General features: G+C 37.6%; 1 protein-coding gene across 5 annotated transcripts in view; it reads right to left on the bottom strand.

Annotated features, from left to right (window-relative positions):
• LOC131063514 (uncharacterized) overlaps positions 1 to 24848 on the bottom strand; it is a 181574-nt gene that overhangs the window by 22998 nt on the left and 133728 nt on the right. Inside the window, exon 10 of one of the 5 annotated variants that reach the window (XR_009111085.2) lies at positions 14653 to 14773. The exons of 3 other annotated variants lie outside the window; for them this stretch is intronic. The gene's annotated coding sequence lies outside the window, so the exon portion shown is untranslated. Of the gene's footprint in view, positions 1 to 4178; positions 4285 to 14652; positions 14774 to 24848 lie in introns of all 5 variants that reach the window. One more of the 5 variants, XR_009358179.1, reaches the window with a different exon arrangement.

Below are 24848 nucleotides of genomic sequence, written 5' to 3'. Positions count from 1 at the left end.
CCAAGAATAACAAGGTTGGGCTAGATAATCCTAGGAGACAGTTGAGTTCACATAGTACCTCTCCAAACAATAAAAGCTGGAGAACCACCGGTGTTAGAGACAAAATCAGTAATGTGTACTTGCATGAGGTTTGTGTCGTGAAAGATGGACATTAAAAGGGTCCCCAACATCGAGAAGAGATAGAACCATGACAATTAGAATGAGAGTTGTGATGTTGAGGAATCTTAATTGGAATAGATCACAAGGATGTGCAATGCCTCACAAATCCATCTCCATTTCTACAAAATCAATAATATTAAAAAAGTACTCAATGTCTCCAATATCTATGATGGGTTGAAAGAAGAAAGTGATCAATCTAGGAGATCTTGGTCCAATACAAAGGAATCTATGCCTAAAAGTGGTAATTTCATTAACAAATAGGTCCAAACATCTTGAATTAGGATAGTAGAAGAAACTAGAGACTGAGAACCATCACAATACTTATGTAGACAATGTTGTCTTCCATAGTTTTCATATTGGAAAATCAAAAAATAAAATGCACCTTAAACTCAATGTCCTAGAGATAAAAAAGGCAACAAACCCTTTCAATATAAAATAAGGAAAGCATTCCCAAAGAAATGTCGATAGACTAAAAGAGAAAATGGACCTCATAGAACCAATGATGCCAACATTTGGAGGAACAAAGAAAAGCAATCTCCTCAAATGAATAGAGTGGTAGAAACAAATATCTCCCACATGACAAAGTTAAGCTATCTATGGATCTAAGCCTTTGTATAAACCAACCAAATCTAAAGATACTCTTGAGATGAAGGAGTTGGCTTGCAAATTCAGCTTGAACAAGGCATTCAGGGCCCATCTATTTGTATTCGATTATACATTGAAGCATATTACTCTAAACCTTTTCAACCCAAGCCTAATCACAAGATCTCAAGGTAGAGCCCCAAACCTCATAACCATACATCAGTATCAACTTAATCGTTGTGTTGAAGAGGTGCATCTTCAAAAGGATATCCTAAAAATGTACTTGGAACATTGGTGATTACATACAAAGAGCAAGGAATATCGCTTGCAAGGATGACACATAGATGCAATCTATAAAGAAAGTGGAGGACCAATGAACTAAACTACCTAGATCGGTATAAGAAGTGGTGATCTCCACTAGGACCCTTTTGTAAAAACCATCAAGAGAATTGGAAAGGACAACCACATCTTTGCAAGACCTTGTCATGTCCCCTCTTTAGTATGACATGACACTTTACGTGGATTTGCCTATTCCAGACTCTCGTAGGCAGATGGTTGAGGTGAGAGAGTCATTTTGGCGTTTTTTTGGTGAATGGATGGCTCATTATGCTCTTGGAGACATTATATTTTATTATTTGGGGCCAAGATGTTATATTTTTAAATTGAGGTGCACTTTTTATTTTATGAAGTAACTTTTTATCTAAAAAGTGCAATGAGGCTTCTAGAAGATTCTATTATGGATACTTCTAGAAAGACTAAGAGGCTTCTAGAAGATTCTATTATGGATACTTCTAGAAAGACTAAGAGGCTTCTAGAAGATTCTATTATGTGTATAAATAGACCCCATGGGTCTCTCATTTGGCATCGAAGTTTATTTTTTCTCTAGTGCATCTACTTGAGCATTTGTGGAGCTTGAAGGTCTACAAGTATTCAGCTGAATCATTGGGAACGATACCTCCCAAGTGATTGCATAACTGAGGGGGTGAAAGATCCTCTGAAGGGTTGCTCTTCGGAATTGGTACTCAGCCAATTCAGGTGTGCTTAATTGGAATACTATCTTGTCAGGGTTCGATTTAGAGATCAGTTGCAAACTTACATCTTTGTTCATGTATCAATGAATGTCATTGTCTATCATTAGAAAGTCTGAAATAGTGATCAGAAATTAATTGCAACAGTTGTATACTTCAAACTCCCATATTTCTGAAGCATGTATGACATCTATTTGACATAATGTCAATTCTAGAATTGATGAAAAATTGAGTTGTTCCCTTGGTAGTTAAATTGATATATGTTTCCTATATACTTTGCAAATCAGTAAAGTGCTTAGTTGTAGATTGTATGTAACTTGTTGGGCAATATTCCTTGAATCAAAATCATCAATTCTTCCATACATAAGCAAGGGATACTACAGACCTAATTTGCCAAACTCTTTAATATATTTGTAAATTCTATTATGGTCCACACTAATGAAATATTATAGTACAAGGTTTTCAATTCATTCTTAAATCAAACGAATCAAGTTACACTTTAGGTTGACTCATTTTTTTTTGGGAATGTTGTTTGAACAACACTTAAAGGTCCTATTGCTAGTTCACTTCTTCTAATTATTGACAACTTTCAAATAGATTCCTCTCCTAGACTTTGGTTGTTGGTTCTTCTTTGGACACAACTCTTTCCTTGACAGGGTATTCCTCCTTGAGACTACAATCCAAGGCTGGTTAGGACTAAATCATTCCAAACCCCAGGGTCATTGCACTTAATTGGGTGATACATACATCTCCAACCACAATGTTAGACCTAATAAAAGAGATTCTCTACAAAGTAGAATCCTATTGGTTTGTTGGTGGGAATGGATTTACTTTGAGCCAAAATATTTCTAGGTATTTTGAGTGGATTATGGGAAGGTCCTCTTGCACCTTGTTGATTCACTGGGTTCAGGGCCTAGTACTGGTCCAATACAGTTCGGGTTTGGGTCCTAGTCTTGTTCGCCTTTGGGTTCGGCCAAGGTTTGTGCCCCAGCGAGACAGTTCGTTTAGGGCAAACCTGGATGCCTAGGCATCCAAATTTATGTTTTTTTTTAAATAAAATTTTATAAAATTTATAGCAATGAGGGTTTCTTGTTTGTAGAGATATGTGTTTCAGACCTGCAAATTTGTGTGATTGTTTTGCAAGTTATCATGCAGGTTTAAGACTTAAAATTATTAAGAACAACAACATATAATTGATAGATTTATTCAAATTTTGGTTACGTCTAAAGCAAGATAAAACAAAGCAGAAAACAATTGAGTTCTGAAATCTTACTTGTTAACCTTATACAATGTACTGGAGCAATGCACAATCACAACAGAAAAATATCCATGCATTAGCTCATTCTGATTTACAATCCTTGGCTTATGAACAGCAATAGAAATATTCAGTTTCCTAAGCTCACTTATGATTTACACACTCAAGCAGTTGGACTCACTGAATACAGAAATCCCCGAACAAGTATCAGACCTTACAATCTGAGATATACACAATACTTTTAATAGAATAGTTGATCTCAACATAGATTTAGAGTCCCAACCTTCTACTAAAATAAACATATAAGCTAAATTGCAATTAGCTTCTTATTCCCACGCGACTTTCATGATTATTAGTAGTCTGATATGATTTGTATACATTCAGCACTTCTTCAGTTGTAAGTCACAGACAAGATCATACAAGTTTATGAATTAAGATTAGAATGTCACATAGCATCATATATAAAACAAAACCACCATAAACTTGTTATATCTTGTCCGTGACTTACAACTGAAGAAGTGTTAAATGTATACAAATCACATCAGACTACTAACACACACACACACACACACACACATAATTTTTACATTGTTTCTGTACTAACGAACCCAAATCCCTTTTCAAAATTTTGCCAAACCAGCGAACTGGTGCCGAAACCCGAACCAGCAACTTAGGTTATGTAAATTGAACATATCTTGAATTAGGAATTGGAAACCGTTTCAGTTATTGTAAGGTTTGCCATTATAATGACTGATGTTAGAAAGGAGAACATGTCAATGCCCTTACTGATACACTCACTAATCCAATTGTTAATACCCTTCTGGATATCATAACTGGTTTGGCTATCAATTCCCCACCAAATATCCTAGCATATAAAACTACTACATAGGATATTGATAAGAAGGATTATATTACTGATTACCTTTTTGGAACAGCCATTGTATACAGATCTCATGGACCTCACATAGCAAACTAACCTAAAAAAATAGTTTGATTAGAGGGCAATAAGAGGAATTAAAAGGGAAGTAGAGAGGTCCATTATTACGTGCAAAAGTGCTACAGTTTTTAACTTGCTTCAAAGGGCATTTCCATACAATTATCCCATTTTAATGCACCACAAATTCCTAGCGTTGTCTTTTCATCCTTCAACTCACCTTTGGGTTATTAAAATAAATGCAAAGGGTATTGATGTTATTCTTCTTTAGATCTTGCACAATTTTCCAATTTCTGCCTCCATTGTCATTCCCAATGACTTTGACGCTATAACAAAAGCAAGAGTACTAGAATTCAGTTCCCATATTCTTGAGGATTAAAAAAAATTGCACAAATTTCTGATTTTTACAAAACTTAATCATATAATCATGCCTCCTCCCAACATGTATGTTACCTTAGCATTCCTCCTTGACACATCATAAGAAGATTGTTTTTAAGCATAGTTCATAGACTCAGACTTGGAGAGTACTTGGAAAGCCCAAAATTTTTGACTAACAGAAACTTGGCAAAAACTCAGTAATTCTACTTGACTGATTACAGAGTAAACAGAAATAACAGAATAAAAAAATATAACAATTACTTGCAACAATGTTCCAGAAAGATATATCTATTTATTCATTCATTTATCGAATGTGCAATAGATACAGTGACTTCATGTCTGCGGTCCCCAACTACAAGTACAATAAGAGAATATATAGCAAAGCCAACGTTGGTTGAGAATGCCAACCGTCAGCAACTAACAACTAACAACTAACAACCAACTGTCGGAGACTAATTCCTTAATTACAAAATAATTCATTTTATTTATTGGCGAACTACACTTGGCAACTTAGAAAGTACTAAAAACTAAAATTTCTTAAAAACATTTTTTTTTGCAAAATTCAGTTATAAAATGTATTAAATTAAAAATTGACACGTCAAAAGATAAAAGGCATAATTTATTGCAAAAAAAACGTGTGAACAACACATTTTAACCAATGTTTAACGGTTAACCTGTGTAGGTGTTTTTTCCATGTTTTTCCTACGTCTATAAAAACTTGAGAGTTAAACTTGTAAAAACTCACACAGCAAAGAAATAGAAAGTACTGGGCAACTTGGCAAGTACTCAAAGATTTTGCAAACTATGTTTTTAAGGATGTTAACCTCTAGACAATTCTTCGGGTATTTTCTTAATTTATAAGAAAAGTTTAGCATTGTCTTCCAATGTTTCCAATGTTTCATCAATCTTTTTTACAATTCTTAATGTATCCTCTCTTTGATTCCACCCTATGCAAGCCAGTCCAATTATGCAAAAAGGTATTTTTAATCCCTACATAAATTGATTGTATCTCCTCTCAAACCCATGAATTAATTCAAAACCCCCATAATAAAAATTGTAGGAAATAATTCCAATCTCTTCAAATCAATTTTATAGGCCCATCTCTCGTATAAAATATTAAATTCAAAGATGATCTTCATCATGAGTCTTCCTAAAGAATTAAGAAATTGTGGAAGGGAAACTAGAAGGTTTCAGGTTCCCTTTCACTCAAACCATTTCTTGTATCCTCATAAACCATTGTGTTACTAATATAAAGAGATATTGTAATAGATAGTCCTCTCATGGTTCATATAAATCAAGAATCAACAAAAAACAACAGCAAAGTTGGAAAATATAAAAGGTTATGTATAAGATAACTTCCAATAAACTAGCAACTATGGTTGTGTAAGTGGCAGTTGCATTTGTGATACTAGTAGCCACTGCTTTACATGTTTGTTAAAAAATGCCACTGCTTTACACGTTTGCAAAGATCGAAAGAATCATTGTAGTCATTGTGTTAATGATGGGCTTACTAACTCAAAATGTTGCATGTTTCATCCCAAATTGTATCCTAGGAGCTGCACCAAAAAGGCCTCCGTTAAATCTATAGCATCCTTTAAGGAAGGAAAAAAAATAGAATTAAAAGAAATTCAGAAATAGATGAATAGATTGGTTGAACCATTACCAATGCTGGTATCACAAAGGAGCAAAAGGAAGAAGCAAAAAAGATTTTCCAAATTAAAATCTGAATCAAGAAGGTGAATACACATTTTAATATCAACTCACAATCTCATTTTGATTTCAGAATAAGTCAAACAGTTTGGTTTTAAAACTTAAAATATTCAAATCCAAAGACAATGAATTAGGCAAAGAAGGGTGTAGAAATACAAGTAACTGAAAGATAAATAATAAAAATAGCATTGATTTATTCTACATGTTGATATGAAAACACATATAAATTTACTTGATCCATTGATGATGCGTTTGAAGTTAGATGATGTGTTAAAAGTCATTTCTTATTTCTTGTATCTAAAGAGTTTTATTTTCATGCTGAAGGGAAATAAATATAAGTGAATCAATGATGGGATCAAATATATCATCTAGACAGATCAAATCAAGCCCAAGATTGACATGGTAAATACAAATGAAACTAAAGGATGTATTCAAGAAAATAGGAAATTTTATTCGCTTCTTTTGAAGGATAAGAAGGATGAGCTAGAAATTTCTACGATTAATTTTATAGTAACATTTCAATTACATGGCATTGACAAGGAAAGCTGAAGTGTGAATCAAAATCAATAACTTAGTTTTGAAACAGGGAAAACCCAGTAAATTAAAAAATGACGAGATATTTGTGGACGTTAAGAAAAGAAACTGTTACTGCTATTTCATGCCAATATTAAATATAGTGCCTAGAAAGAGAAAGAAACACAAGACATAAATAAAGGATTTTTTTCAATGTTGCTAATTACTCTCAAATTCTCAACCAAGTTTTATAACCTGGGATTTAAATGATAAAAGAGATGTGAATGAAAAAAACAGGGTTTAAAGGTAGAAAAGGCAGATTTTTAGAAAATCCGTCTTTCCCATTGTTGACGTGTATTTTGTACACTGCCTAACACAGAATAAAATACCCAAGGGTACCTTATCCTCTCTTGAATAAAGCCTCTGATTGCTGAAGATGTCGCGAAGAAGGATCAATCAGGATGACTCCAAGGTTCTAAAATGTAGGGTCTCTACATGTGGATAAGCACCAGTGGTCGTTGTGAATGCTGTTTCATCAAGGGGCCTTACGTTTCCGTTCAGGAACAGCTTTTCCTAAAACTAACAAGTTCTCAAAAAGATCAAAAGGTAGGGTTTGCAAGAGATGAATCCTAATCTAATCCTAAGAATGACTCAATGTAGGCTAGACTTGGTAAGATCCGACCAATTTCAGTATTGCCAAAGAATTACAACTCTACTGAGATTGATGCGATCTTCTAAGGTGATTATTGATTTTCAAATCATCAAGAATCATAGACACTACCATGAAGGTACATATCAATAGTTCAATGATGATTGAAGGTTTAAGTAATCCAAATATCTCCAGTTGACCACACAAGGCGTCCTTACAATCAGTAAGAAGCTAGTGGTTTGGAATGTGAATCTCACCAAAGATCAAGCTCAACACTTAGTCCTTCAAATTTAAACACTACTTCGACTGAGAATGATTCAAGAAAGTAAACAACCATGAAGATAACCACGAGAATTGCAATAAAACACCATAACTTCAATATTTTATTGATCTCAAAGTCAACATAGACAACAATTGCTTGAAATTCTTTCTTCAATGCTCAATCTTGCTACAAAATAACTTTCTTCTCTCAAAAAGCTCTAATTCTATTCTGCTATTCTCTATCTATATCTATTTCTTCTTTAAGCTTGTCTTTAAGTGCCTCGAATGAATCAGTGGCCTCATCCAGTGTTTGCTCGGCTGTGAGTGGACCAAGCTCAAATGTTTCTACATCATACTCTTCTGCAAGGATTTCACCTTCATACTTGTCCACTGCCGGTGTAGCTATCTGCAACTTCCTGGACCTTGTCTCATCTCTAATCATCTTGGACATTTTGGTAGCCTTCCTTCTCTCTGTCACTTCCTGAGAATTTCCAACAAGGCTTTCTAAATCAATTGCATTATCTTCATCTTCGATCACAATCACCCTCGTTAGCCTCTCCTTTAACCAATCTGGGATGGCGGACCTTGTCTCTCTAACTTGTATTTCTTTAGGCACTGATTCTTCTTCTCGGAGAGGAGATGTCACTTCATCATCATTCTTGTCTTCATGTAGCTCATTGACTTGGGGAGATTGACTTGATGAACATTGAGGTGCTTGCCTTTCTTCATGTTTATCATTCTGGACCATTGATTCCATAGATTCCTCAACCTCAAGTACCCTCTTCTCTTGTCCTTGACTTGTCCTCTTTTCATGTCGGGAAGATGTGCCAGATGAGTGATCTCGACGGGTTTCTTGCTTCTTCTTGGAGGGTTCCCTTTTCTCAGGTCTTTCTTTCCTTTTCGCGCTTCTAGGATGAGGATTGCCTTCACTCACGCATCTGGGGTGAGGATTGTCTTCATTTGTGCTCCTAGGATGAGGATTGCCTTCGCTTGTGCTTGCTCCTCCTTCCCCTGGCCTTTCCTCCAAAGTAAAAGTCATCGATGTGTTCTGTTCTCTCAACTTTTGATGTTGTATATCCACCCATCTGCGAGTACATGACAAAACTGGAGCCGTCAAAGTTCTCAAGTCTGTAATCTCAGGCTCATTCCAATCTATCTTCACTGTTTTGTCCTCTCGGTCATAAGATGATTGGAGATGTCTGCCACTGTCCTGGGCTTGATCGGCCACTCTGTAAACTTTGCATTTCCTGATGAGATCTAAAGGTAATCTGGAATGCATCTTTCTTTTCACCTCTAAATCACTTGAGAGATTCATCAGAAAGTCCCCTATCTGAAATTCGTGTTTGTACTTTCTACCAACTGTTTCTTCTATATATCCATAAGGATCAAAATTCTCTCTCAAGGCAAAGAACGAAAATGAATATAAGGCCAACTCTTTCTCTGCGTCATCCATGGCTAGAGCATTAGGACATACCTCAACTGAATTCCCTAGTATGATAGGCACAGGAATTCCATTTCCATGCCTGTGTCTGAATGCCTTTGCATAAGCTGCCAACTGCCTAGTCACTTCCAGTAATACTATTCTGTCTGTCGGATACCTTGGCAACACATATGGAGGTGAAGGACACCCATGAACTCTAATATATGTAAACTTCTGGAATTGGATAAACCAAGCACCATACCTCTTTATAAGCTCTTGTGCATCTTGAGATATCGAATTGTGAATCCCGCCTTGCAATGTCCTGGTGATGTTCATCGTGAAGGTATCATTAGCTAACTTGTAGTTACTTCCAGGTGGGTGATGCAAATGAACATAAGATTCACAAACCCTGACTTCCCCCGGTCCTCTTCCGATCGCTCCTCTGTGAGGTAGTCGTGCATATTCAAAACTCCTGACCAAGGCATATATGATGTATGAACTCATGTGGAAGGACTTGGTAGCCTTCAGTCTTCTCAACTGCACGTCCAAGCAATGGCTAATAATTCTAGCCCAATGAATTGTTCCTTTCCCTTGAACTATCACTTGGATGAAGTAGAACATCCACTTCTCAAAATAGAAGGCTTGAGGAGCCCCTGTAACTCGATTGAGTAAAGTTATCAAATCCCTGTACTCCTCCTGGAAGTCGATCCTATGTGGTGTGTTGGGAATCTTGCTTAGGCGAGGATGACTTTTGAGTAACCAATTCTTATTGATGATGCTCAAGCAAGTGTCTGGATCATCTTCGTACATGGACCTAGCCCCTTCCAGGCTTTTGTAAACCATATCTTTATGTTCTGGCAGATGGAGAGCTTCACTGATAGCCTCTTCTGAAAGGTACGCCAAAGTGTTTCCTTCCTTGGACACGATTGATCTGGATTGTGGGTCATAATGGCGGGCACACTCGATCATCAGCTCATGACACTGGACTGCTGGAGGGAAGCCGGCCGCCTTGATAATGCCACTTTCAATTATTCTCCTTGCGACAGGTGATGGCTTTCCAATATAAGGGACCTCTCGAAACTTCTTCACACTGAAGTTTCCCAAGTTGGTATCTCCAATGTTGCTCCACTTTGACACGATCTTGGTCTCCAATTCTTCATTCCTTTGATCTTCCTTCATGAGAGCTGGACGACTAGTGGATGCTCCTGCCTTTGGGGTCGCCATCTTGATACCTACACAACATTTCATAATGAGCAATATACTTTGCAACGTAAAAATATAGACTAGATTTAAGTTTTAAATTTAGGAAACTTCATGATAAATCTTTGAATTATCATTTCCTAAATATGACTATGCAATTTTGGGATTCAAAATTCAAAATTCCATAATTGAACAAGGGAGATCTCGCCATACCTCTTCTTGAGAACTAATTCTAAAAAACGATGCAAAATAAGGAAATTCACTAGGCAAAATGTGGATCGAGGTCTTTTAAAATGAGCTTCCTTTATCAACTTCACCACCTTTAGTCTTCAACGCCTAGAGGAAAATTCGCTCCACCTCTAGCCTCCAACAAAGTTCGCACTCCTTCTTAGACCAGATTTCGCACCTCTATTGCTTCTCCAAATCGCATTTGAATAAATGATTGAATGGTGGATTAACATCGCTCAAAATACCCCTCTTATATAGGCGCTCACTATTGCAATTGCCCATAGGCCGACTTGGAAAATAGGCCAAAAATAAATAAAAAATTAAATAAAAGAAGAGGCCGACTTTGCAAAAAACACTAAAATAATATCCCCAAGCGCTCCATTTTTAAATTTAATTTAATAATAATTAATTTAAAATGCCTTTGTAATTAAAATTTTGATTTTTTTAAAGGCTTAAATTAATTATTAAATGCTATGCGCACTTATTAAATGTCAATTTAATTTTTTAAATATTTTGGAGTTTTAGCGAAATTGGCATTTAATGTTTTTAGAGGACATTGGCGCCTAAGTATGATAAAATATTGATTTGTAAGAACCTCGCCTTGGTCCCTGGGAGAGGGACAGGAGCGCCTATTCATTTTTGGCCTTGTATTTCTTGTTTTTCACGTTCAAAGTCCCTTCCTGGACGTCCAAAATGGCACTCTAGCTTGGAATCTTGAGTTTAATTCATTCCTTCTTTGGAAGGAGTGTGCCTTAAAACACTTTCGCCCTGGTCCCTTGGTGAGGGATAGGAGCGATCCCACCATTTGTCCTTGGACTTCATTTTCAAAATTGCCAATTCATGATGTGAGGTAGGCAAGGATCATTATTGCTCGTTCTATGCCTGCTTAACTCGTTTCTCCAAGGCAAAATGAGCTCATCCAAGGATTTTCGCCCTGGTCCTCCAATGAAGGACAGGAGCGATTTTTGTTTTTGAGCCTAGGATTGTTGATTTTTGGGGTCAATTCCTTGTTCATCGTCCTTCGAAAGACATTTCCCATCTTGCACAACCTTGCCTTGACGTGGTCTTGGAAGGAAATGATTGATTTTAGGAGAAATCGCCTTGGTCCTTTACTGAAGGACAGGAGCGCTCTTTAGCTTTTTGCACATATTCATGATCGCACCAACTTCCAATGACCTTCGAGGCATAAAACATCATTCCTTATTCCATCTTGAGTGTTTAAAACGAAAGTAGCATTCCAAAATGTTAGGCCTTTTAGGTAAATTTGAAGATTTCGCTCTGGTCCCTTGGTGAGGGACAGGAGCGCCTTGGCCATTTTTCATCAAGTTTTGTGGTCTTTGCAACTTTGTTCTTCCTTGAAGCATTTCAAATATCATCGCCATCTTGTGCCTTGGCCTGGATTCATCCAAATTTGGAGGGAAAGACTTGAAGATGTGTTTTTCGCCCTGGTCCCTGGGTGAGGGACAGGAGCGCCTTGGCCACTATGGGCTCACTTGTGTTTTGCTAACTTTCAAAATTATCTTCAATGGATTGATTATGCCTTCTTTCATTCATCTCAAACGTAAAACTTGCTTTTCCTTTGCCAGAAACTTGTCTTGAGGGAAAATCACCCTGGTCCCTTGGAGAGGGACAGGAGCTTCCTTTAAAAATCGCTCTGGTCCCTTGGAGAGGGACAGGAGCGCCTATTGCAACTTGGGTTGATTTTCTCCTTCGTAGGCCACTCAAGTTATATTCAACGAATAAAACATACTTCTCTTGACCTCCTCAAATCGCGAAATCACTTAAATCTTGCAAGGATAATGCAAGTTTGGAATTCAAGCTCCGGTCCTTCAGTGAGGGACAGGAGCACCTTTTGTCCTCAAGGCCAAATCATTACAATTTTTATCCCAAATTTCCTTTGCTGGGGAAGATATCATCCTTGTGCCATCCATGAACGAGAGCCCAAGTCCAAAAAATGTCCAAGAAGGTGTGTTTGAAGAAAATCGCTCTGGTCCCTTGGTGAGGGACAGGAGCGCCTTTATCTTTCTAGGCCAAAAGTTCAACCTTTCATTGCTAACGACCAAGGCTGGGTGTTCTATCATGTCGATTTCATCTTTCTTTGCACCCTTGGCGCTCCAACTTGACCAATCAAGGCCAAGAATGACCTAAGTAAACCATTTCGCCTTGGTCCTTCAGTGAAGGACAGGAGCGAATTCACCTTAAACCTTAAAAACTTGTCATTTTTGAGTTTTCAAAATCTTCAAAATCTTCAATTCACGTCCGATCATATCCCCTGGCGACCCTGCACAAAACAATTAAAACAAGTCAATAACCAAGATGCACCAAATATCACTTTCGCCTTGGTCCCTGGGAGAGGGACAGGAGCGATTTTATCTCTATAAGACAAAATATCCAAAATTTAGGTCTTCAGTCACTTCACAAGGCATAATTAGGTCATTTCCAAGGCCAGGAATCGGTTATCAAGCCATCAAAAATTTGGTCAAAAATTACCCAGACAAAAAATGCACAATTCCATCATTAAAATGCTAACACTTAGACAAAATTTGAATTTGCCCTCAAAATCCTGACTGGACCTAAGACAACCCTAACTTCAGTAATCAATCTTCAGGAGGATGCGTAATAACCTTCAAAATTTGACTGGACTCGGCTTGAAAATATCCAATAGAAACCCCTAAGGCTTAACCCTAGTCCAGACAACTCATTCACTCACTCAAAACCCTAAGAGTAGAGAGAAGAATAGGCAAAACAGAAGCAAAAAGAGGGGGTCCCCATTTTAATGGGGCGATGTGTGAAATGATCACAACACCCATTTCTTCAGAAAACTATGGATTTTGCCCATGAAACCATGGGTTGGTGAGAAAACCAGCCACTTGATTCAAACTAACATAGTTCTAGCCTTGGGCTACACTTTACCATAATTGAACAGAAGTTTTTGTAATAAACACTCCTCATTTTTTGAAAACTTTTCAACAGAAAATCAGATACAATGCAATGTCTTTATCACTTTTTGGTCACCTAGTTCCCGAGATGGGCAAGGTGAGAGCATGCAGTGTAAAGGACCACAACAACTAACTGAAACATAGCAATTTAGAAGGAAACACACTAGGCGACAGGCTGGCCAATCTCACTTCTTCAATGGAGTGTTATATGCAAAACTAAAATGAAAGCGCACTTATTCATTTATTTAACGGAGTGTGTAGTTACAATAAGCACAAACATTTCACGCTTATTCAAAGGAGTGTAATTACAAAATTTCCACTTATTCAGTGGTGAGAAAACACAGTATTTCCACTTATTTAGAGGGATGAGCAAATACAACACTTCCTCTTATTCAATGGGGTGAGCAAATACAACACTTCCACTTGTTCAGTAGGGTGAGAAAATACATCAGAGAGCAAGAAAAAAACCACTGGTGGTACTACCATCCAAGGTATTACAAAGTTAACTGCAAAAGCATTTCAAACATCATATAGGAAGTATGACTGCTGATATAAAATAATGTTAAGTGCTGATCATTAATAAGGTTGTTGTATCAATCCAGAAATGAACCAAATTGCAAAAATAAACAAGTACTCAAATGCTCAACATGAAATGCACCTCTGGAAGATGAACAAGGCAGATTGCAAGTCTAATGACACTCTTATCTGCTGCTAACACTGTCAGGGCAGGTCTGATGTAAACTGAAACACCCTGCAAATAGTACTGAACACCAAGGAAATCATCCAGAGCTAAACAAACTCACGCCTAACACACCTCAAATCAGCATAGACTGAAACACCACTTCCAAAAAACCCCAAACTTCATCAAAACACACTAGAAGTATATATCAAATTGCTAACTGAAATTAGACATGTGCAGGTCTGATAAAATGTTGGTCCAACAGGTACAGAACTACAAAACATCATCATAAGTCTCCAGAATCATAGAATCTCAGTGCCAAAAGACTTGAGGAAGGTTTAAAAGATTTTGGCCTCCTCAAACAAGAAGAAACACTACCTAGAAACTTGGTGCTTCACCCAGCGACGCTCATGCCCCCCTTCATCAGCCATAATACAACTTGTACCATTATGTATGGCAAACCTCCTACATGTTTTCTACACTCTTCAATGTGTATGGCCAAAAAAGGGGCAGCAGATAACAAAATATGACAGAAAATACAAATAATAATTCACCTTATACTTGCAACTAGAAATGTACGACCAAGCAAGAAGTATGGCCTGCTCAGGGATGTACAACTAGTCTCATAAAAACCCTCCAAAAATTGCCGAGCAATGCACCAAACCATAAACAATATCAGCAATCCAAAATATGAAATCAAAATACATCACAAGTTACCATTTTGTAACACAGCTGGAAAAACTTCACTTTGTAGCCCACTGGTGATTCCTAGATGAAATCAATCCAACCAGCTAGGTGGGTTTTCATCCTCAAGAAAATCGGAGAACACAGGTTCTCTCTACAACAGAAACAAACTTCATAATATCGTTAACCTTTCAAATGAGCTCTCAACTTTTTTTTATAACACGTTGGAGGGAAAAAAATAATAATAATAAAAATAGCAATTCCCTTTTTCCTCCACAAACTCCTTTTTGAAAATAATAATTCATCATGGGCAAAAAGAGCCCCTTGTGCCTAGGCATCCTCTTTGAAGCACAAAATTATAACACGTTTTTTAATAAATAATTACACTGAGTTGCTTTTTTTTTATATTTTCACCTTGAGACAACTTAAGTAATAATTATTTAATAATTCAATAAATTACTCAAGTTGAGAAAAGTACCAATATGATACTAAAAATAAAATTTGACTATACCAATATGTCACTAAAGATATAGGACGATGAAATGAAGCAACTAGGCAGCTATCTAAAAAGAATATATTTCTCCAAAATGTTTGGAAAGCTCCTGAAAGATCAAAAATCAATTCTGAAAGCATCAAGAGGCTCACCAAGACCAACTGAGCTTATTGCCATGAATAAAACCTCTTCTAGACTAATTTTGTGCTCTCAATAACTTTGGATTTCTCTCCTACTCACCAATTAGCCTACGGGAGAACTCCGAAAATAGGCTAATTGTCCACAAACTGACCATGCTTGAGAAGGGGGCATTACAATTTTTTCCAAGTAATGGTACTACGATTAATTGTATTAATGAGAAATTAAAATATTTGGATGAGGAATTGTGTTTGTTTTAGATTTTAAGCAGTGTTCCAGGCTCCAAACGGTTAACCATCAAAAAGGGAGGTTAAAGCATGCAATTCATTTGCTTCCCTTATCTTCTGTACCAAATATTGCCTTGTACAAGCAATCATTTTCAAAGAGGAATGAAGTAAAGAGACAACTGCAAGAATTGTTGGATAAGTGTCATTCTTTCAAGCAGATTGCCCAAAGTCATGACACAAAGGGGCAACTAATTTTAGAATGAACATAAACTACAATGTATTAAAAAAGATTGACAGCAAGAACAACTATCCACTCTCCAAGTATAAATAAATGTTAAACAAATTTTACCATGCACTTAAAGACTTGTATCTCTAGTACAACAACCACAAAGTTCATAATAAGGAGGATATTTGGAAGACAATTTTCAAAATAAAACAATGTTTTTATGAGTGATTGGTTCTTCCTACATTCTTCTTTTTGGCTTGTTTAGTGCACCAAATACTTCTATAAGGTTGATGAATAATTACCCACTCATAGATTTGCATGTGATAGTGTATCTAGATGATATATTGCTTTTTTAGAGCTACTAAAGAAGAACATCTAACCCATTAAAGAAAGTTTTACAAGTCTATTTAGGGAAAAAAAATTATGTAGAATGAGGAAATGTATATTTACAAAGGCAATTGCTATTCTATTTGGGACATATGTTTGAAGGAGAAATGAGAGTGTGTCATGCACCCACCATGACTTCTATATTTTCAGAAAATTGTCTTATCATATAAGACTTCACAATTTTTGGTAATATAAACTGGACCAAGACAAACCAAGAGCAAGCGATCTGATCGAGCACTGATAAATAGACAGCAACCTCATCCTTAATCCCAGCAGCGATCTCATTGCTAATAAAGGCAGCGAATCTTAGTGATCTCATTATGATAACAACCATGAGTTGGGAGGCAGGGGTAATTAAGGCGTAGAGAATTTAGTTAATAAGGAACAAGTTAGGTAATGAGCATAATAAAAAGGCAAGAGACATGAAGGGAAGAGATACCTCTCTCTAGGGAAGATACACCTGATCAAGAGGCACAACCTTCCACACCCTCTTGAGGGATATATATATCGGGTTATTATGCCAAGGAAGGCAGCAAGTAATCAGCATCAAAGAAGAGAGAATAAGCAGGGATCAAGCAAGAGATCTACAGTCTCACTGTTAATAAATTAGACAGCAGTTGACATACTGGTCAATATTTTGGTATGAAGTATAATGCAGGGCATTTTGATTGACTGAATTGTTATTTGTCTTCCATTTGATAGGAAGTAGAATGATACATAGATAGCATATTGCTACTGTTGTATATATTTCTATATATTATTATTCTTGCTATGATTTTGCCTATGCATAATAGAATAGTTAATAACAATTCCTTTAAAATTTTCATCCAATCTGCTGTCCCATTATGGAGGGGAGATAGTGCATATGAGGAATGCAAGTAGCTAGAAAGCCATTCTGTTATAGACACCCCAAGTGGGGCTGGGAGGCTGAATGATGGATGTCATTCCGTGCTCCTAGGCTGGATGGAACGGCTCGAGGCACCTTGTATGATCTCCCAAGTGGCACTCCATGATGACGATGGGTTGTTGGGTAGAACCTTCAAGGAATCCCACATGTACATTGTAATCAGTATAAAATGCCTATCGTTATGTTTGATAATATTTGTTATCTGCAACTGTATTAATTGTTTGTATTAAGTGGGTTGTCACTCTTGGGTAGTTAATGTGTCGGTTGGTTGACGGTTGTGTACCTCTTGGCAACCGTCGGGTCCTTTAAATATGTTTTGTACAGCCAAGGAAGGGAGTATGGTATAGTCGGGTGAATTGTAATCCTTGGCCGACCATCTTTGGTCTTCTTCTCTATAATAATTGCATGTGCGAATAAAGATATATTTGACTGTTGTGTTTGGTATGCATTGTCATGTACATTATTATTTCCTGTATTTAATTTATTAGTTGTAGCAGTAAACATTTTGGCGTCGCTGCCTTAAAAGAAATCAGGTCAGCCTTGAGTGATTCATGTCAGTAGACCCCAATAAAGGTGAGAAGAGGCTATAGGGTGGTCAAGACCAAGTGATTAGGTGATTCGCCGATCCTTGGCCAGAGGAAGCACATGGATGAGTCACAATGACCAGTCAGAGCCTGGAAGTACCCAAAGTGTTGGGACGTTGGAGGTGGATGTGTACAAGACGCGTGCATGGTCGAGAGTGCAAGGAAAGTAGTAGAACATGGCGGTCGGAACAGGCCACCCAGGATTGGCACACCTGGAAGTACCTGAAGTGTTGGGGACGCTAGAGGTGGACGTGTAGAGGATGTGTGTGTGGCCGAGAGTGCAGGGAAAGCATCGAAACGTAATGGTCAAAACAATCCCCTAGGTCCGACACACAAGGGAGAAAGCAGGCGAGAAACCAATTTGCAAGAACTTGTCCCTCGTCGAGGAATTGAGCCAAAGACTCCTTGGGTACCTCCCGAGTGAAAACAATGATGAACACCCAAGAGAATCAAAAACTCCCTAAATTTAAAGGGGATGGATCGGAGGATCCCGTACAACATTGCAAAACATGTATAACGATATGGGAGGCGAATGGCCTAGATGACCAAAACTATTGGCTAAAGGCATTTCTCGCCACTCTTCGAGGAATTGCCATTGACTGGTACACAGACCTTGATGCCAAGTGCAAGGCGGGATGGACTGATCTCTAGAAGGCATTCGAAGAAGATTTCAAACTTCTAAGGGATGACAACGAGATTGTAGCGGAAATCTATAATACCAAGCATGGTAAAAATGAGAGTGTATGCGCTTACAACCGTAGGCTCAAAGAATTGTTGAACAAGATGGAGAACTAGCTAGCCGACGGGTTGAAGAAGAGGTGGTTCATTGAGGGATTGATTCCTTCGCTATGCAAGAAGATGAAAGTAGTGTCTTCGTCCTCGTACACTGATGCTTACAATCGAGCGATGGACATTGAGAGTGAAAACAAAACCTCCTCCTGAGGGAAGAGGAGGACCAATGATGATGAGAAAGGAACCATGACGAAGAATTCAAAACTGTACGAGCCCTTCGACGGCATATGTTGAGAATGATGAAATAATTGAAGGCCGAGAAAGGAACCAATAAAGAAAGTAATGAACTATGGTGTACTTAATGCAAAAGTGAGGGACACACGAAAGGTAATTGTCCTAGAAATATGTTTTGTGAGATTTGCCAAGTGCTAGGGCATTCAATCAAGGAGTGCCCATACAACTTGAAAACGAGAAGTACATAAGTACTCTTCACACAAGGGGAGTCTAGCCCATCGAAACCACAAAATGTATCGCTAGGTGGTTATGGAAATCAACGAGGGCAAAATCAAATACAATACAACTCCAGAGGACGTCCTATCATATAGTGCTGACAATGTAGCGAATGGGGACACTTTGCAAGAGACTATCAAAACAAGAAAGACAACGTACAATTATTGTGCAAATGGTGTGGACTAGGTGACCATGAAGACATCGACTGCCTGAAGCAAAAGGGTATTAATATGCTGGATGTAGAGGAACAAGATGAGGTAGTTCTAGCAATCATAAGAGTACAGATGAAGAAGGCGATGTAGCTTGACCCTTGTACGAAGAAGGAACGACTTCGAGAAGCCAGAGCTGAAGCAGAACAAGTACTCGCGAAGGAAGGAGTAACCTCCAATGGAACTGTAGGTATGCCATTGCGGGAGTTAGAGAAGAACATAGTTCGACAAGGGCTACAAACAACCATACCTATCAAAATGGCAGACCCTCTTCAAACTATGCCGCAACTGAGAATGGCAATTGCCAACACAAATGACACAGTCATCTAGAAACAATGTAAGCCATAAGAGGAGGAATTGACAAGAAAACCACCACCTGAAGGGAATGAGGCCACTGATCCAATGTTGCTGATGGTGAGCATCAGGAGGAAGCCGACTATTGTCGAGATGGAAATAATGGGCCAAATGTTGGCAAACACCATCATCGATGGGGGCTCAAGAGTTAATGTGTTGCCGGAGGACACTTGGAAATGTCTAGGAAAGCCGACACTCTGGCCGCCGACCTTCCACTTGGTAGGTGTCGACCAACATGGCATTGAGTCGTTGGGAACATTGATGGCACAAAAAGTAATGATTGGGACACAACAATTTTTCTTGGACTTTGTAGTCATCCCGTTACAGAAGAAGGCGTACGATGCAGTCCTTGGGAGGGGATGGTTGATTACTGCCAAAGCAAATCATAATTGGAAGCGGAACACACTCTCAATCAAGAGTGATGGGAGGAAGCATGTCATTGACTTGAGGAACCAGGTGACGAGTGAATAACTGGCATCCTCTGACTCAGAGTTTGAGGGTGGAGAGTTAGGTATGGACGAAGGGAGGAAAGGCATGGAAACCAACGATTAAGGGGTGCTCAAACTGGAAAATTTCTCTAAAGATGAGACGAGTTCCTTGAATGGACTATTCCATTGACAAATGGAGGACTACGAGGTATTTTCACCAACATGTAATTTTCTTGAAGCTACAACTCTTGGTGAAGGGCAACCAATGAAAGCATATAAAGTTATGAGGGATACATCTGACAGTATGAAGAGTAAAATATGTAATGTGGAGTGTACGAGTACTTGTGAAGGAATATCAACATCACAAGAAATTTATGGAGAAACTCATACTCCCAACTTCCTTGTACGACAATTTCAACTTGCACCCATACGATAGTTTCATTCTGCACTTGTACAACATTGTGTACAATAGTTTCAAGTTGCACCCGTACGACAGTCTCATTTTGCATTTGTACGACATTGTGTACGATAGTTTTAGGTTGCACTCGTACGACAGTCTCATTTTGCACCTGTACGTCGACATTGTGTATGACATCTTGCACCTGTACGAACTCCCTACTATTCCTTACAATGGCAGTTTGCTTCATTCCACACCGTATGGTGGTGGCATGCAACCATACAATCACATTCATTGAATTCCATATGGCTTCATTGGTATCGTTTCCATGTATGGCAAGGTGATCATTTCCACATAGAGGAAGTTGTTCCCAAACCCGTATGGCAGTCTGGCATCTTGTCCCCTTAGCATTCGTCCCGTATGAAATTCATCATGTAAGACATTTTCGTACGGCAGCTTCAATTCACACATCAGTCAGTACTTCCATCATAGGACGTACGACTCTCTTCACAACAATCTTTGTTTTCATTGTACAATGTACGAACTACGCGACAAAATTCAATTTTGACGTACAGTGTACAAACCCTCCCAACCAATAGATGGACCTTGGTAACATCCTAACTGTACGGTGTAGGACATAGACCACACATATAATATTCTTCAACTCTACTGTACGCCATCTAGACTAGATGCTTCGTATGATGCTTTTCAATTCTACCGTACGTGGAAGCACTCAGTGGCACGCCCATCAATTTTGTGGTATAGCGTATGGAAGACATTTTTGGTTTTGTTGTACAGTGTTTTTGAGCCCTGCATCAAGTGGCCCATACGGGTGAGGGTTTTGGTACATTGTGTGAGTCACTTGGCAACAACAGAGCGACACCTTGGTAGGAGTGTAGTGTGGTCAAACCATTGGGTGTGGCAGCTACAACCTAAGTCACAAGGTTCGAGTTCGAGTTTGGCAACAATAATATTTGCATGAAATTCAACAAGGATAAAAAAATCGAATTAAATTCGCCTTATATAAATTTGATTTTTAAAATATAAGTAATAAATTTAGTTTTGTAAATCTATAAGTAATAAATCCCCAAAAAAGAAGCAATTACATTAGATTTGAATAAATTATAATAAATATAAAAAATATTATAACATAAATAGAATTTAATTTTTAGTATTATTAATAGATAAATAATATTATATTACAAATGAAAATCTAATTTAAATGTTTTAAAATATCAAATATAATTATATTGCTAAAAATTAAAATAACATAACATGTGGTTTAATCATAAAATGTAAATAAAATATTAAGATAATAAATTATACTTGAAAAAACAAAATGCTAAAAGTTGAAGAAAAAAGTTATAAAAGAAAAGTAAAAAATTAATGATAAAAGACTAGTTCGTGCAAAAGCCCTTCCTATTCCCCCTCGAATCGCTTCCCGACCTCAACCCCCGTTCGACATTCAAATCCGTTTGTTGCATTTTAATGGGTCCATTCATTTCAACTATAAGGAGGACCCATTGTTGGTTGACAAGCGATTATAGTCTTTCGTTGAAAGCAGCTCAAGATCGATGGTTGGAGCACACGAGTTTCACTTAACCCACTCCTGCGATGCTGTTGGACAAGGCAGAGCTTCCACTTCTAGGGACAAAAAACCTATGCCCTATATCCATACGAATCTGATGCAAATTTCAACGAATTTTTAATCTCGTTTTGAAGTTCGCCGAATTTTGAACTGCATGGCCAAAATTCGGTGAACTTTGTGACTTAGGCTACAACATTATAAGTTCAGTTCTTTAAGGCATCCACAACTTCTACATGATAATTTTGACACAAAACCTCCATTTTCTGGCTTCATTAATAATGTTTCTAGCGTCTTAAAAATCACGAAAATCATGTGCGCCATGGAGTTTTGTATGGTTTTGAAGGTCTAAATTTGGTGTTGGCATTGAGGGCATTTCCCCTCAACCTTGCCCTGTACCGCAAGGGGCGCTACCCCCTTGACCCCACAAGGGGTGCTACCCCTTGACCTCGTTCGGGGCATTGCCCCCAAACGCCCATTTGATTTGGTAGGTACACTACAAGTTGTGGTTGTCCAATACAAGTCATTGCCTACACTCTTGTCATTAGTCTTTCCAGATATTACTTGATGTTTACTTGTTGTCTGGAAGACAACTTTTTCTTTTGGGGGGGATGATGTTGTCGGCATAAAATGCCTATCGTTATGTTTGATAATATTTGTTATCTGCCAATGTATTAATTGTTTGTATTAAGTGGGTTTTCACTCTTGGGTAGTTAATGTGTCGGTTGGTTGATGGTTGTGTACCTCTCGACAACCGTCGGGTCCTTTAATTATGTTGTGTACCGCCAAGGAAGGAAGTACAATATAGTCGGGTGAATTGTAATCCTTGGCTGACCATCTCTATTCTTCTTCTTTGTAATAACTGCATGTGCGAATAAAGATATATTTTATTGCTGTGTTTGGTATGCATTATCATGTACATTATTATTTCCTGTATTTAATTTATTAGTGGTAGCAGTACACATACATTATGAATATTATAATAATGATTAAAATTCTATTTTTAACATTGTTGGATTACATGTATATTCATCTTCCATAATGATAACTAACCTGGTTGTGGGTTCTAAATCAAGATATTAAGTTATCAGTTTACATAATCCATACCTCATTCGATAATTCTAGGGCAAATTGAGTAAGGTACCAATAGGGAACATTACAAAGTGGATCTAACAAAAGTTGAGGTTATCACAAACTATCTCACATCTAAAAGTGCAATGGAAACAAAGAGTTTTTGTCAAGTTCAATAGATGAGGAGATTCAATTCTTCTTTCTCCACAATAGCAGCACCTTTGAATGCTAGTATAGCAAGCAGTAAATTTGTTGTTAGGGTAAGTAATGTACAAGTTCTTTTAATAGTTTGATATAAATTAATTCATTGTAATGTCCCCATTTTTCCAGTGATAGCTCAAGAATCTTAGATTTGCCTGTTAGCCGTTTCCCAAGCAAATGATGGGGTTAGGAGATGTTTGGTTCACCAGGAGGAGCTATACTTAGCCAGTTTTGGAGTTTGGTGAAGAATTATTCAATAAAGTTTATAATAAAAGCTTATAAAAGCTTATAAGAGTTTATAAGTTACTTTTTTCTATTATTAGAAATTTTAATAAAAGTAACTTTATAATATTATAACTTTATTTACCCCTTGGCTCAATTCCCTAGGCAAGTGTTATAACTTAAAAAGTGGTCAATTAATCACGAGAGAGCAACCCTCAAGGTGGGCGAAATTTTATGAGGAGAAAAGATTACAAGGAATCTTCTTTTGATGCCTTTAGGGGTCCGATTTGCTTAAGGAGGCATAGTACGTACATTTTGGGGCATTCTTGATTATTGTTTTTGCTTCCATTTGGAGAATTACAGGTCTGCAACCAGCACGATTCAGCTTGGCAGCCATTGGAGGACAAGATCCCTCTTGAATTTGGGTAGTGTGGACGAAACCCTACACTTCTAGCTCTTGTACAACAGCATTGGGATTAGAATTTGGGTATTATAAGTGATAATCAGCAGGAGAATTCACATTTGCAGCTTTGGCAGGGTTTAACCTACAGATCTGAGCACTTTCTAGACATTCTTCAACAGGTTGCGGCTTCCAAAGTGCAAAATTACATCACCCAAGGTCAGCCGTACCATTCTTTCTTGCCTGGAACTCATATAGGATAATTCAGAGGGTTTGCAGTTGGTTCTTTGGCATAAATTTCATTGTCAGCATTAGGAATAAGGAAATAAATCACCCTTTCAGGCTTCTGTCAGTTTGGTGAGAGATATAAGCAATTAAGTGGGGAAAATTGACCAATTTCAGTGAAGTCTCCTGGGAGCCTAAAGGAAATAGTAGCAGTTTCATCTATTCTTGCAAGATTTGTTTTTGATAATTATTATTTAGGAGAATAAAACACATTGGAGCAGTCAGGACCCTTTGGAAGCTTCTGTAGAAGCAACTGAATTCATTTAAGTCAATAAAGAAGCCCTCCAGGCAAGGCGTTGGACACCTGGTAGGCCAATTTTAGCATATCATTGTTGAATTCCATTATTCATTGGTATTTGTTAATTGCTGTTATAAAATCAGTCAATCTGACAATTTATTCTCAGTCATTAGTTCATGTTTAATCATTGTTATTCACTTGCATTCCCAAATTCCCAAGGCCTATATGTCAAAAAACACAAAAAAAGCATAAAACTTCAAAAAAACAAAAATATAAAACCAAAACCTCTACCGCTGGCCAAAGAAATCAGAATCAGAAAATTAAATCAGATTGCTTCAATTAGTACTTGGCATCTTTCATTCATGCACCATTTCTTTCTCTTCCAAACTATTCATTGTCTTCAGAAGGTGAAACAAATGCAAGTATGTTATGGGTGTGTAGTTGGATGCCACCATGTCCAATCTACCTAGGATGCCATACACACCATGAAATGTATGTACAATATTAGTTAAGATGGATTGAAGTTCTTGGAAGTACTGCAAACCAATAGAGGTTGTGAAGAACTGCAAACCATAAAACATTAGTTTTGCCAAGATTATTCATCCTGACTTGAAGAGAAATAGTTCCAAAATTTG

This window comes from Cryptomeria japonica, chromosome 6, assembly GCF_030272615.1.
Source record: "Cryptomeria japonica chromosome 6, Sugi_1.0, whole genome shotgun sequence".
Taxonomy (NCBI): Eukaryota; Viridiplantae; Streptophyta; class Pinopsida; order Cupressales; family Cupressaceae; genus Cryptomeria; species Cryptomeria japonica.
Note: the sequence above shows the minus strand (reverse complement) of the source record. Positions and strands in the feature narration are given on the sequence as shown.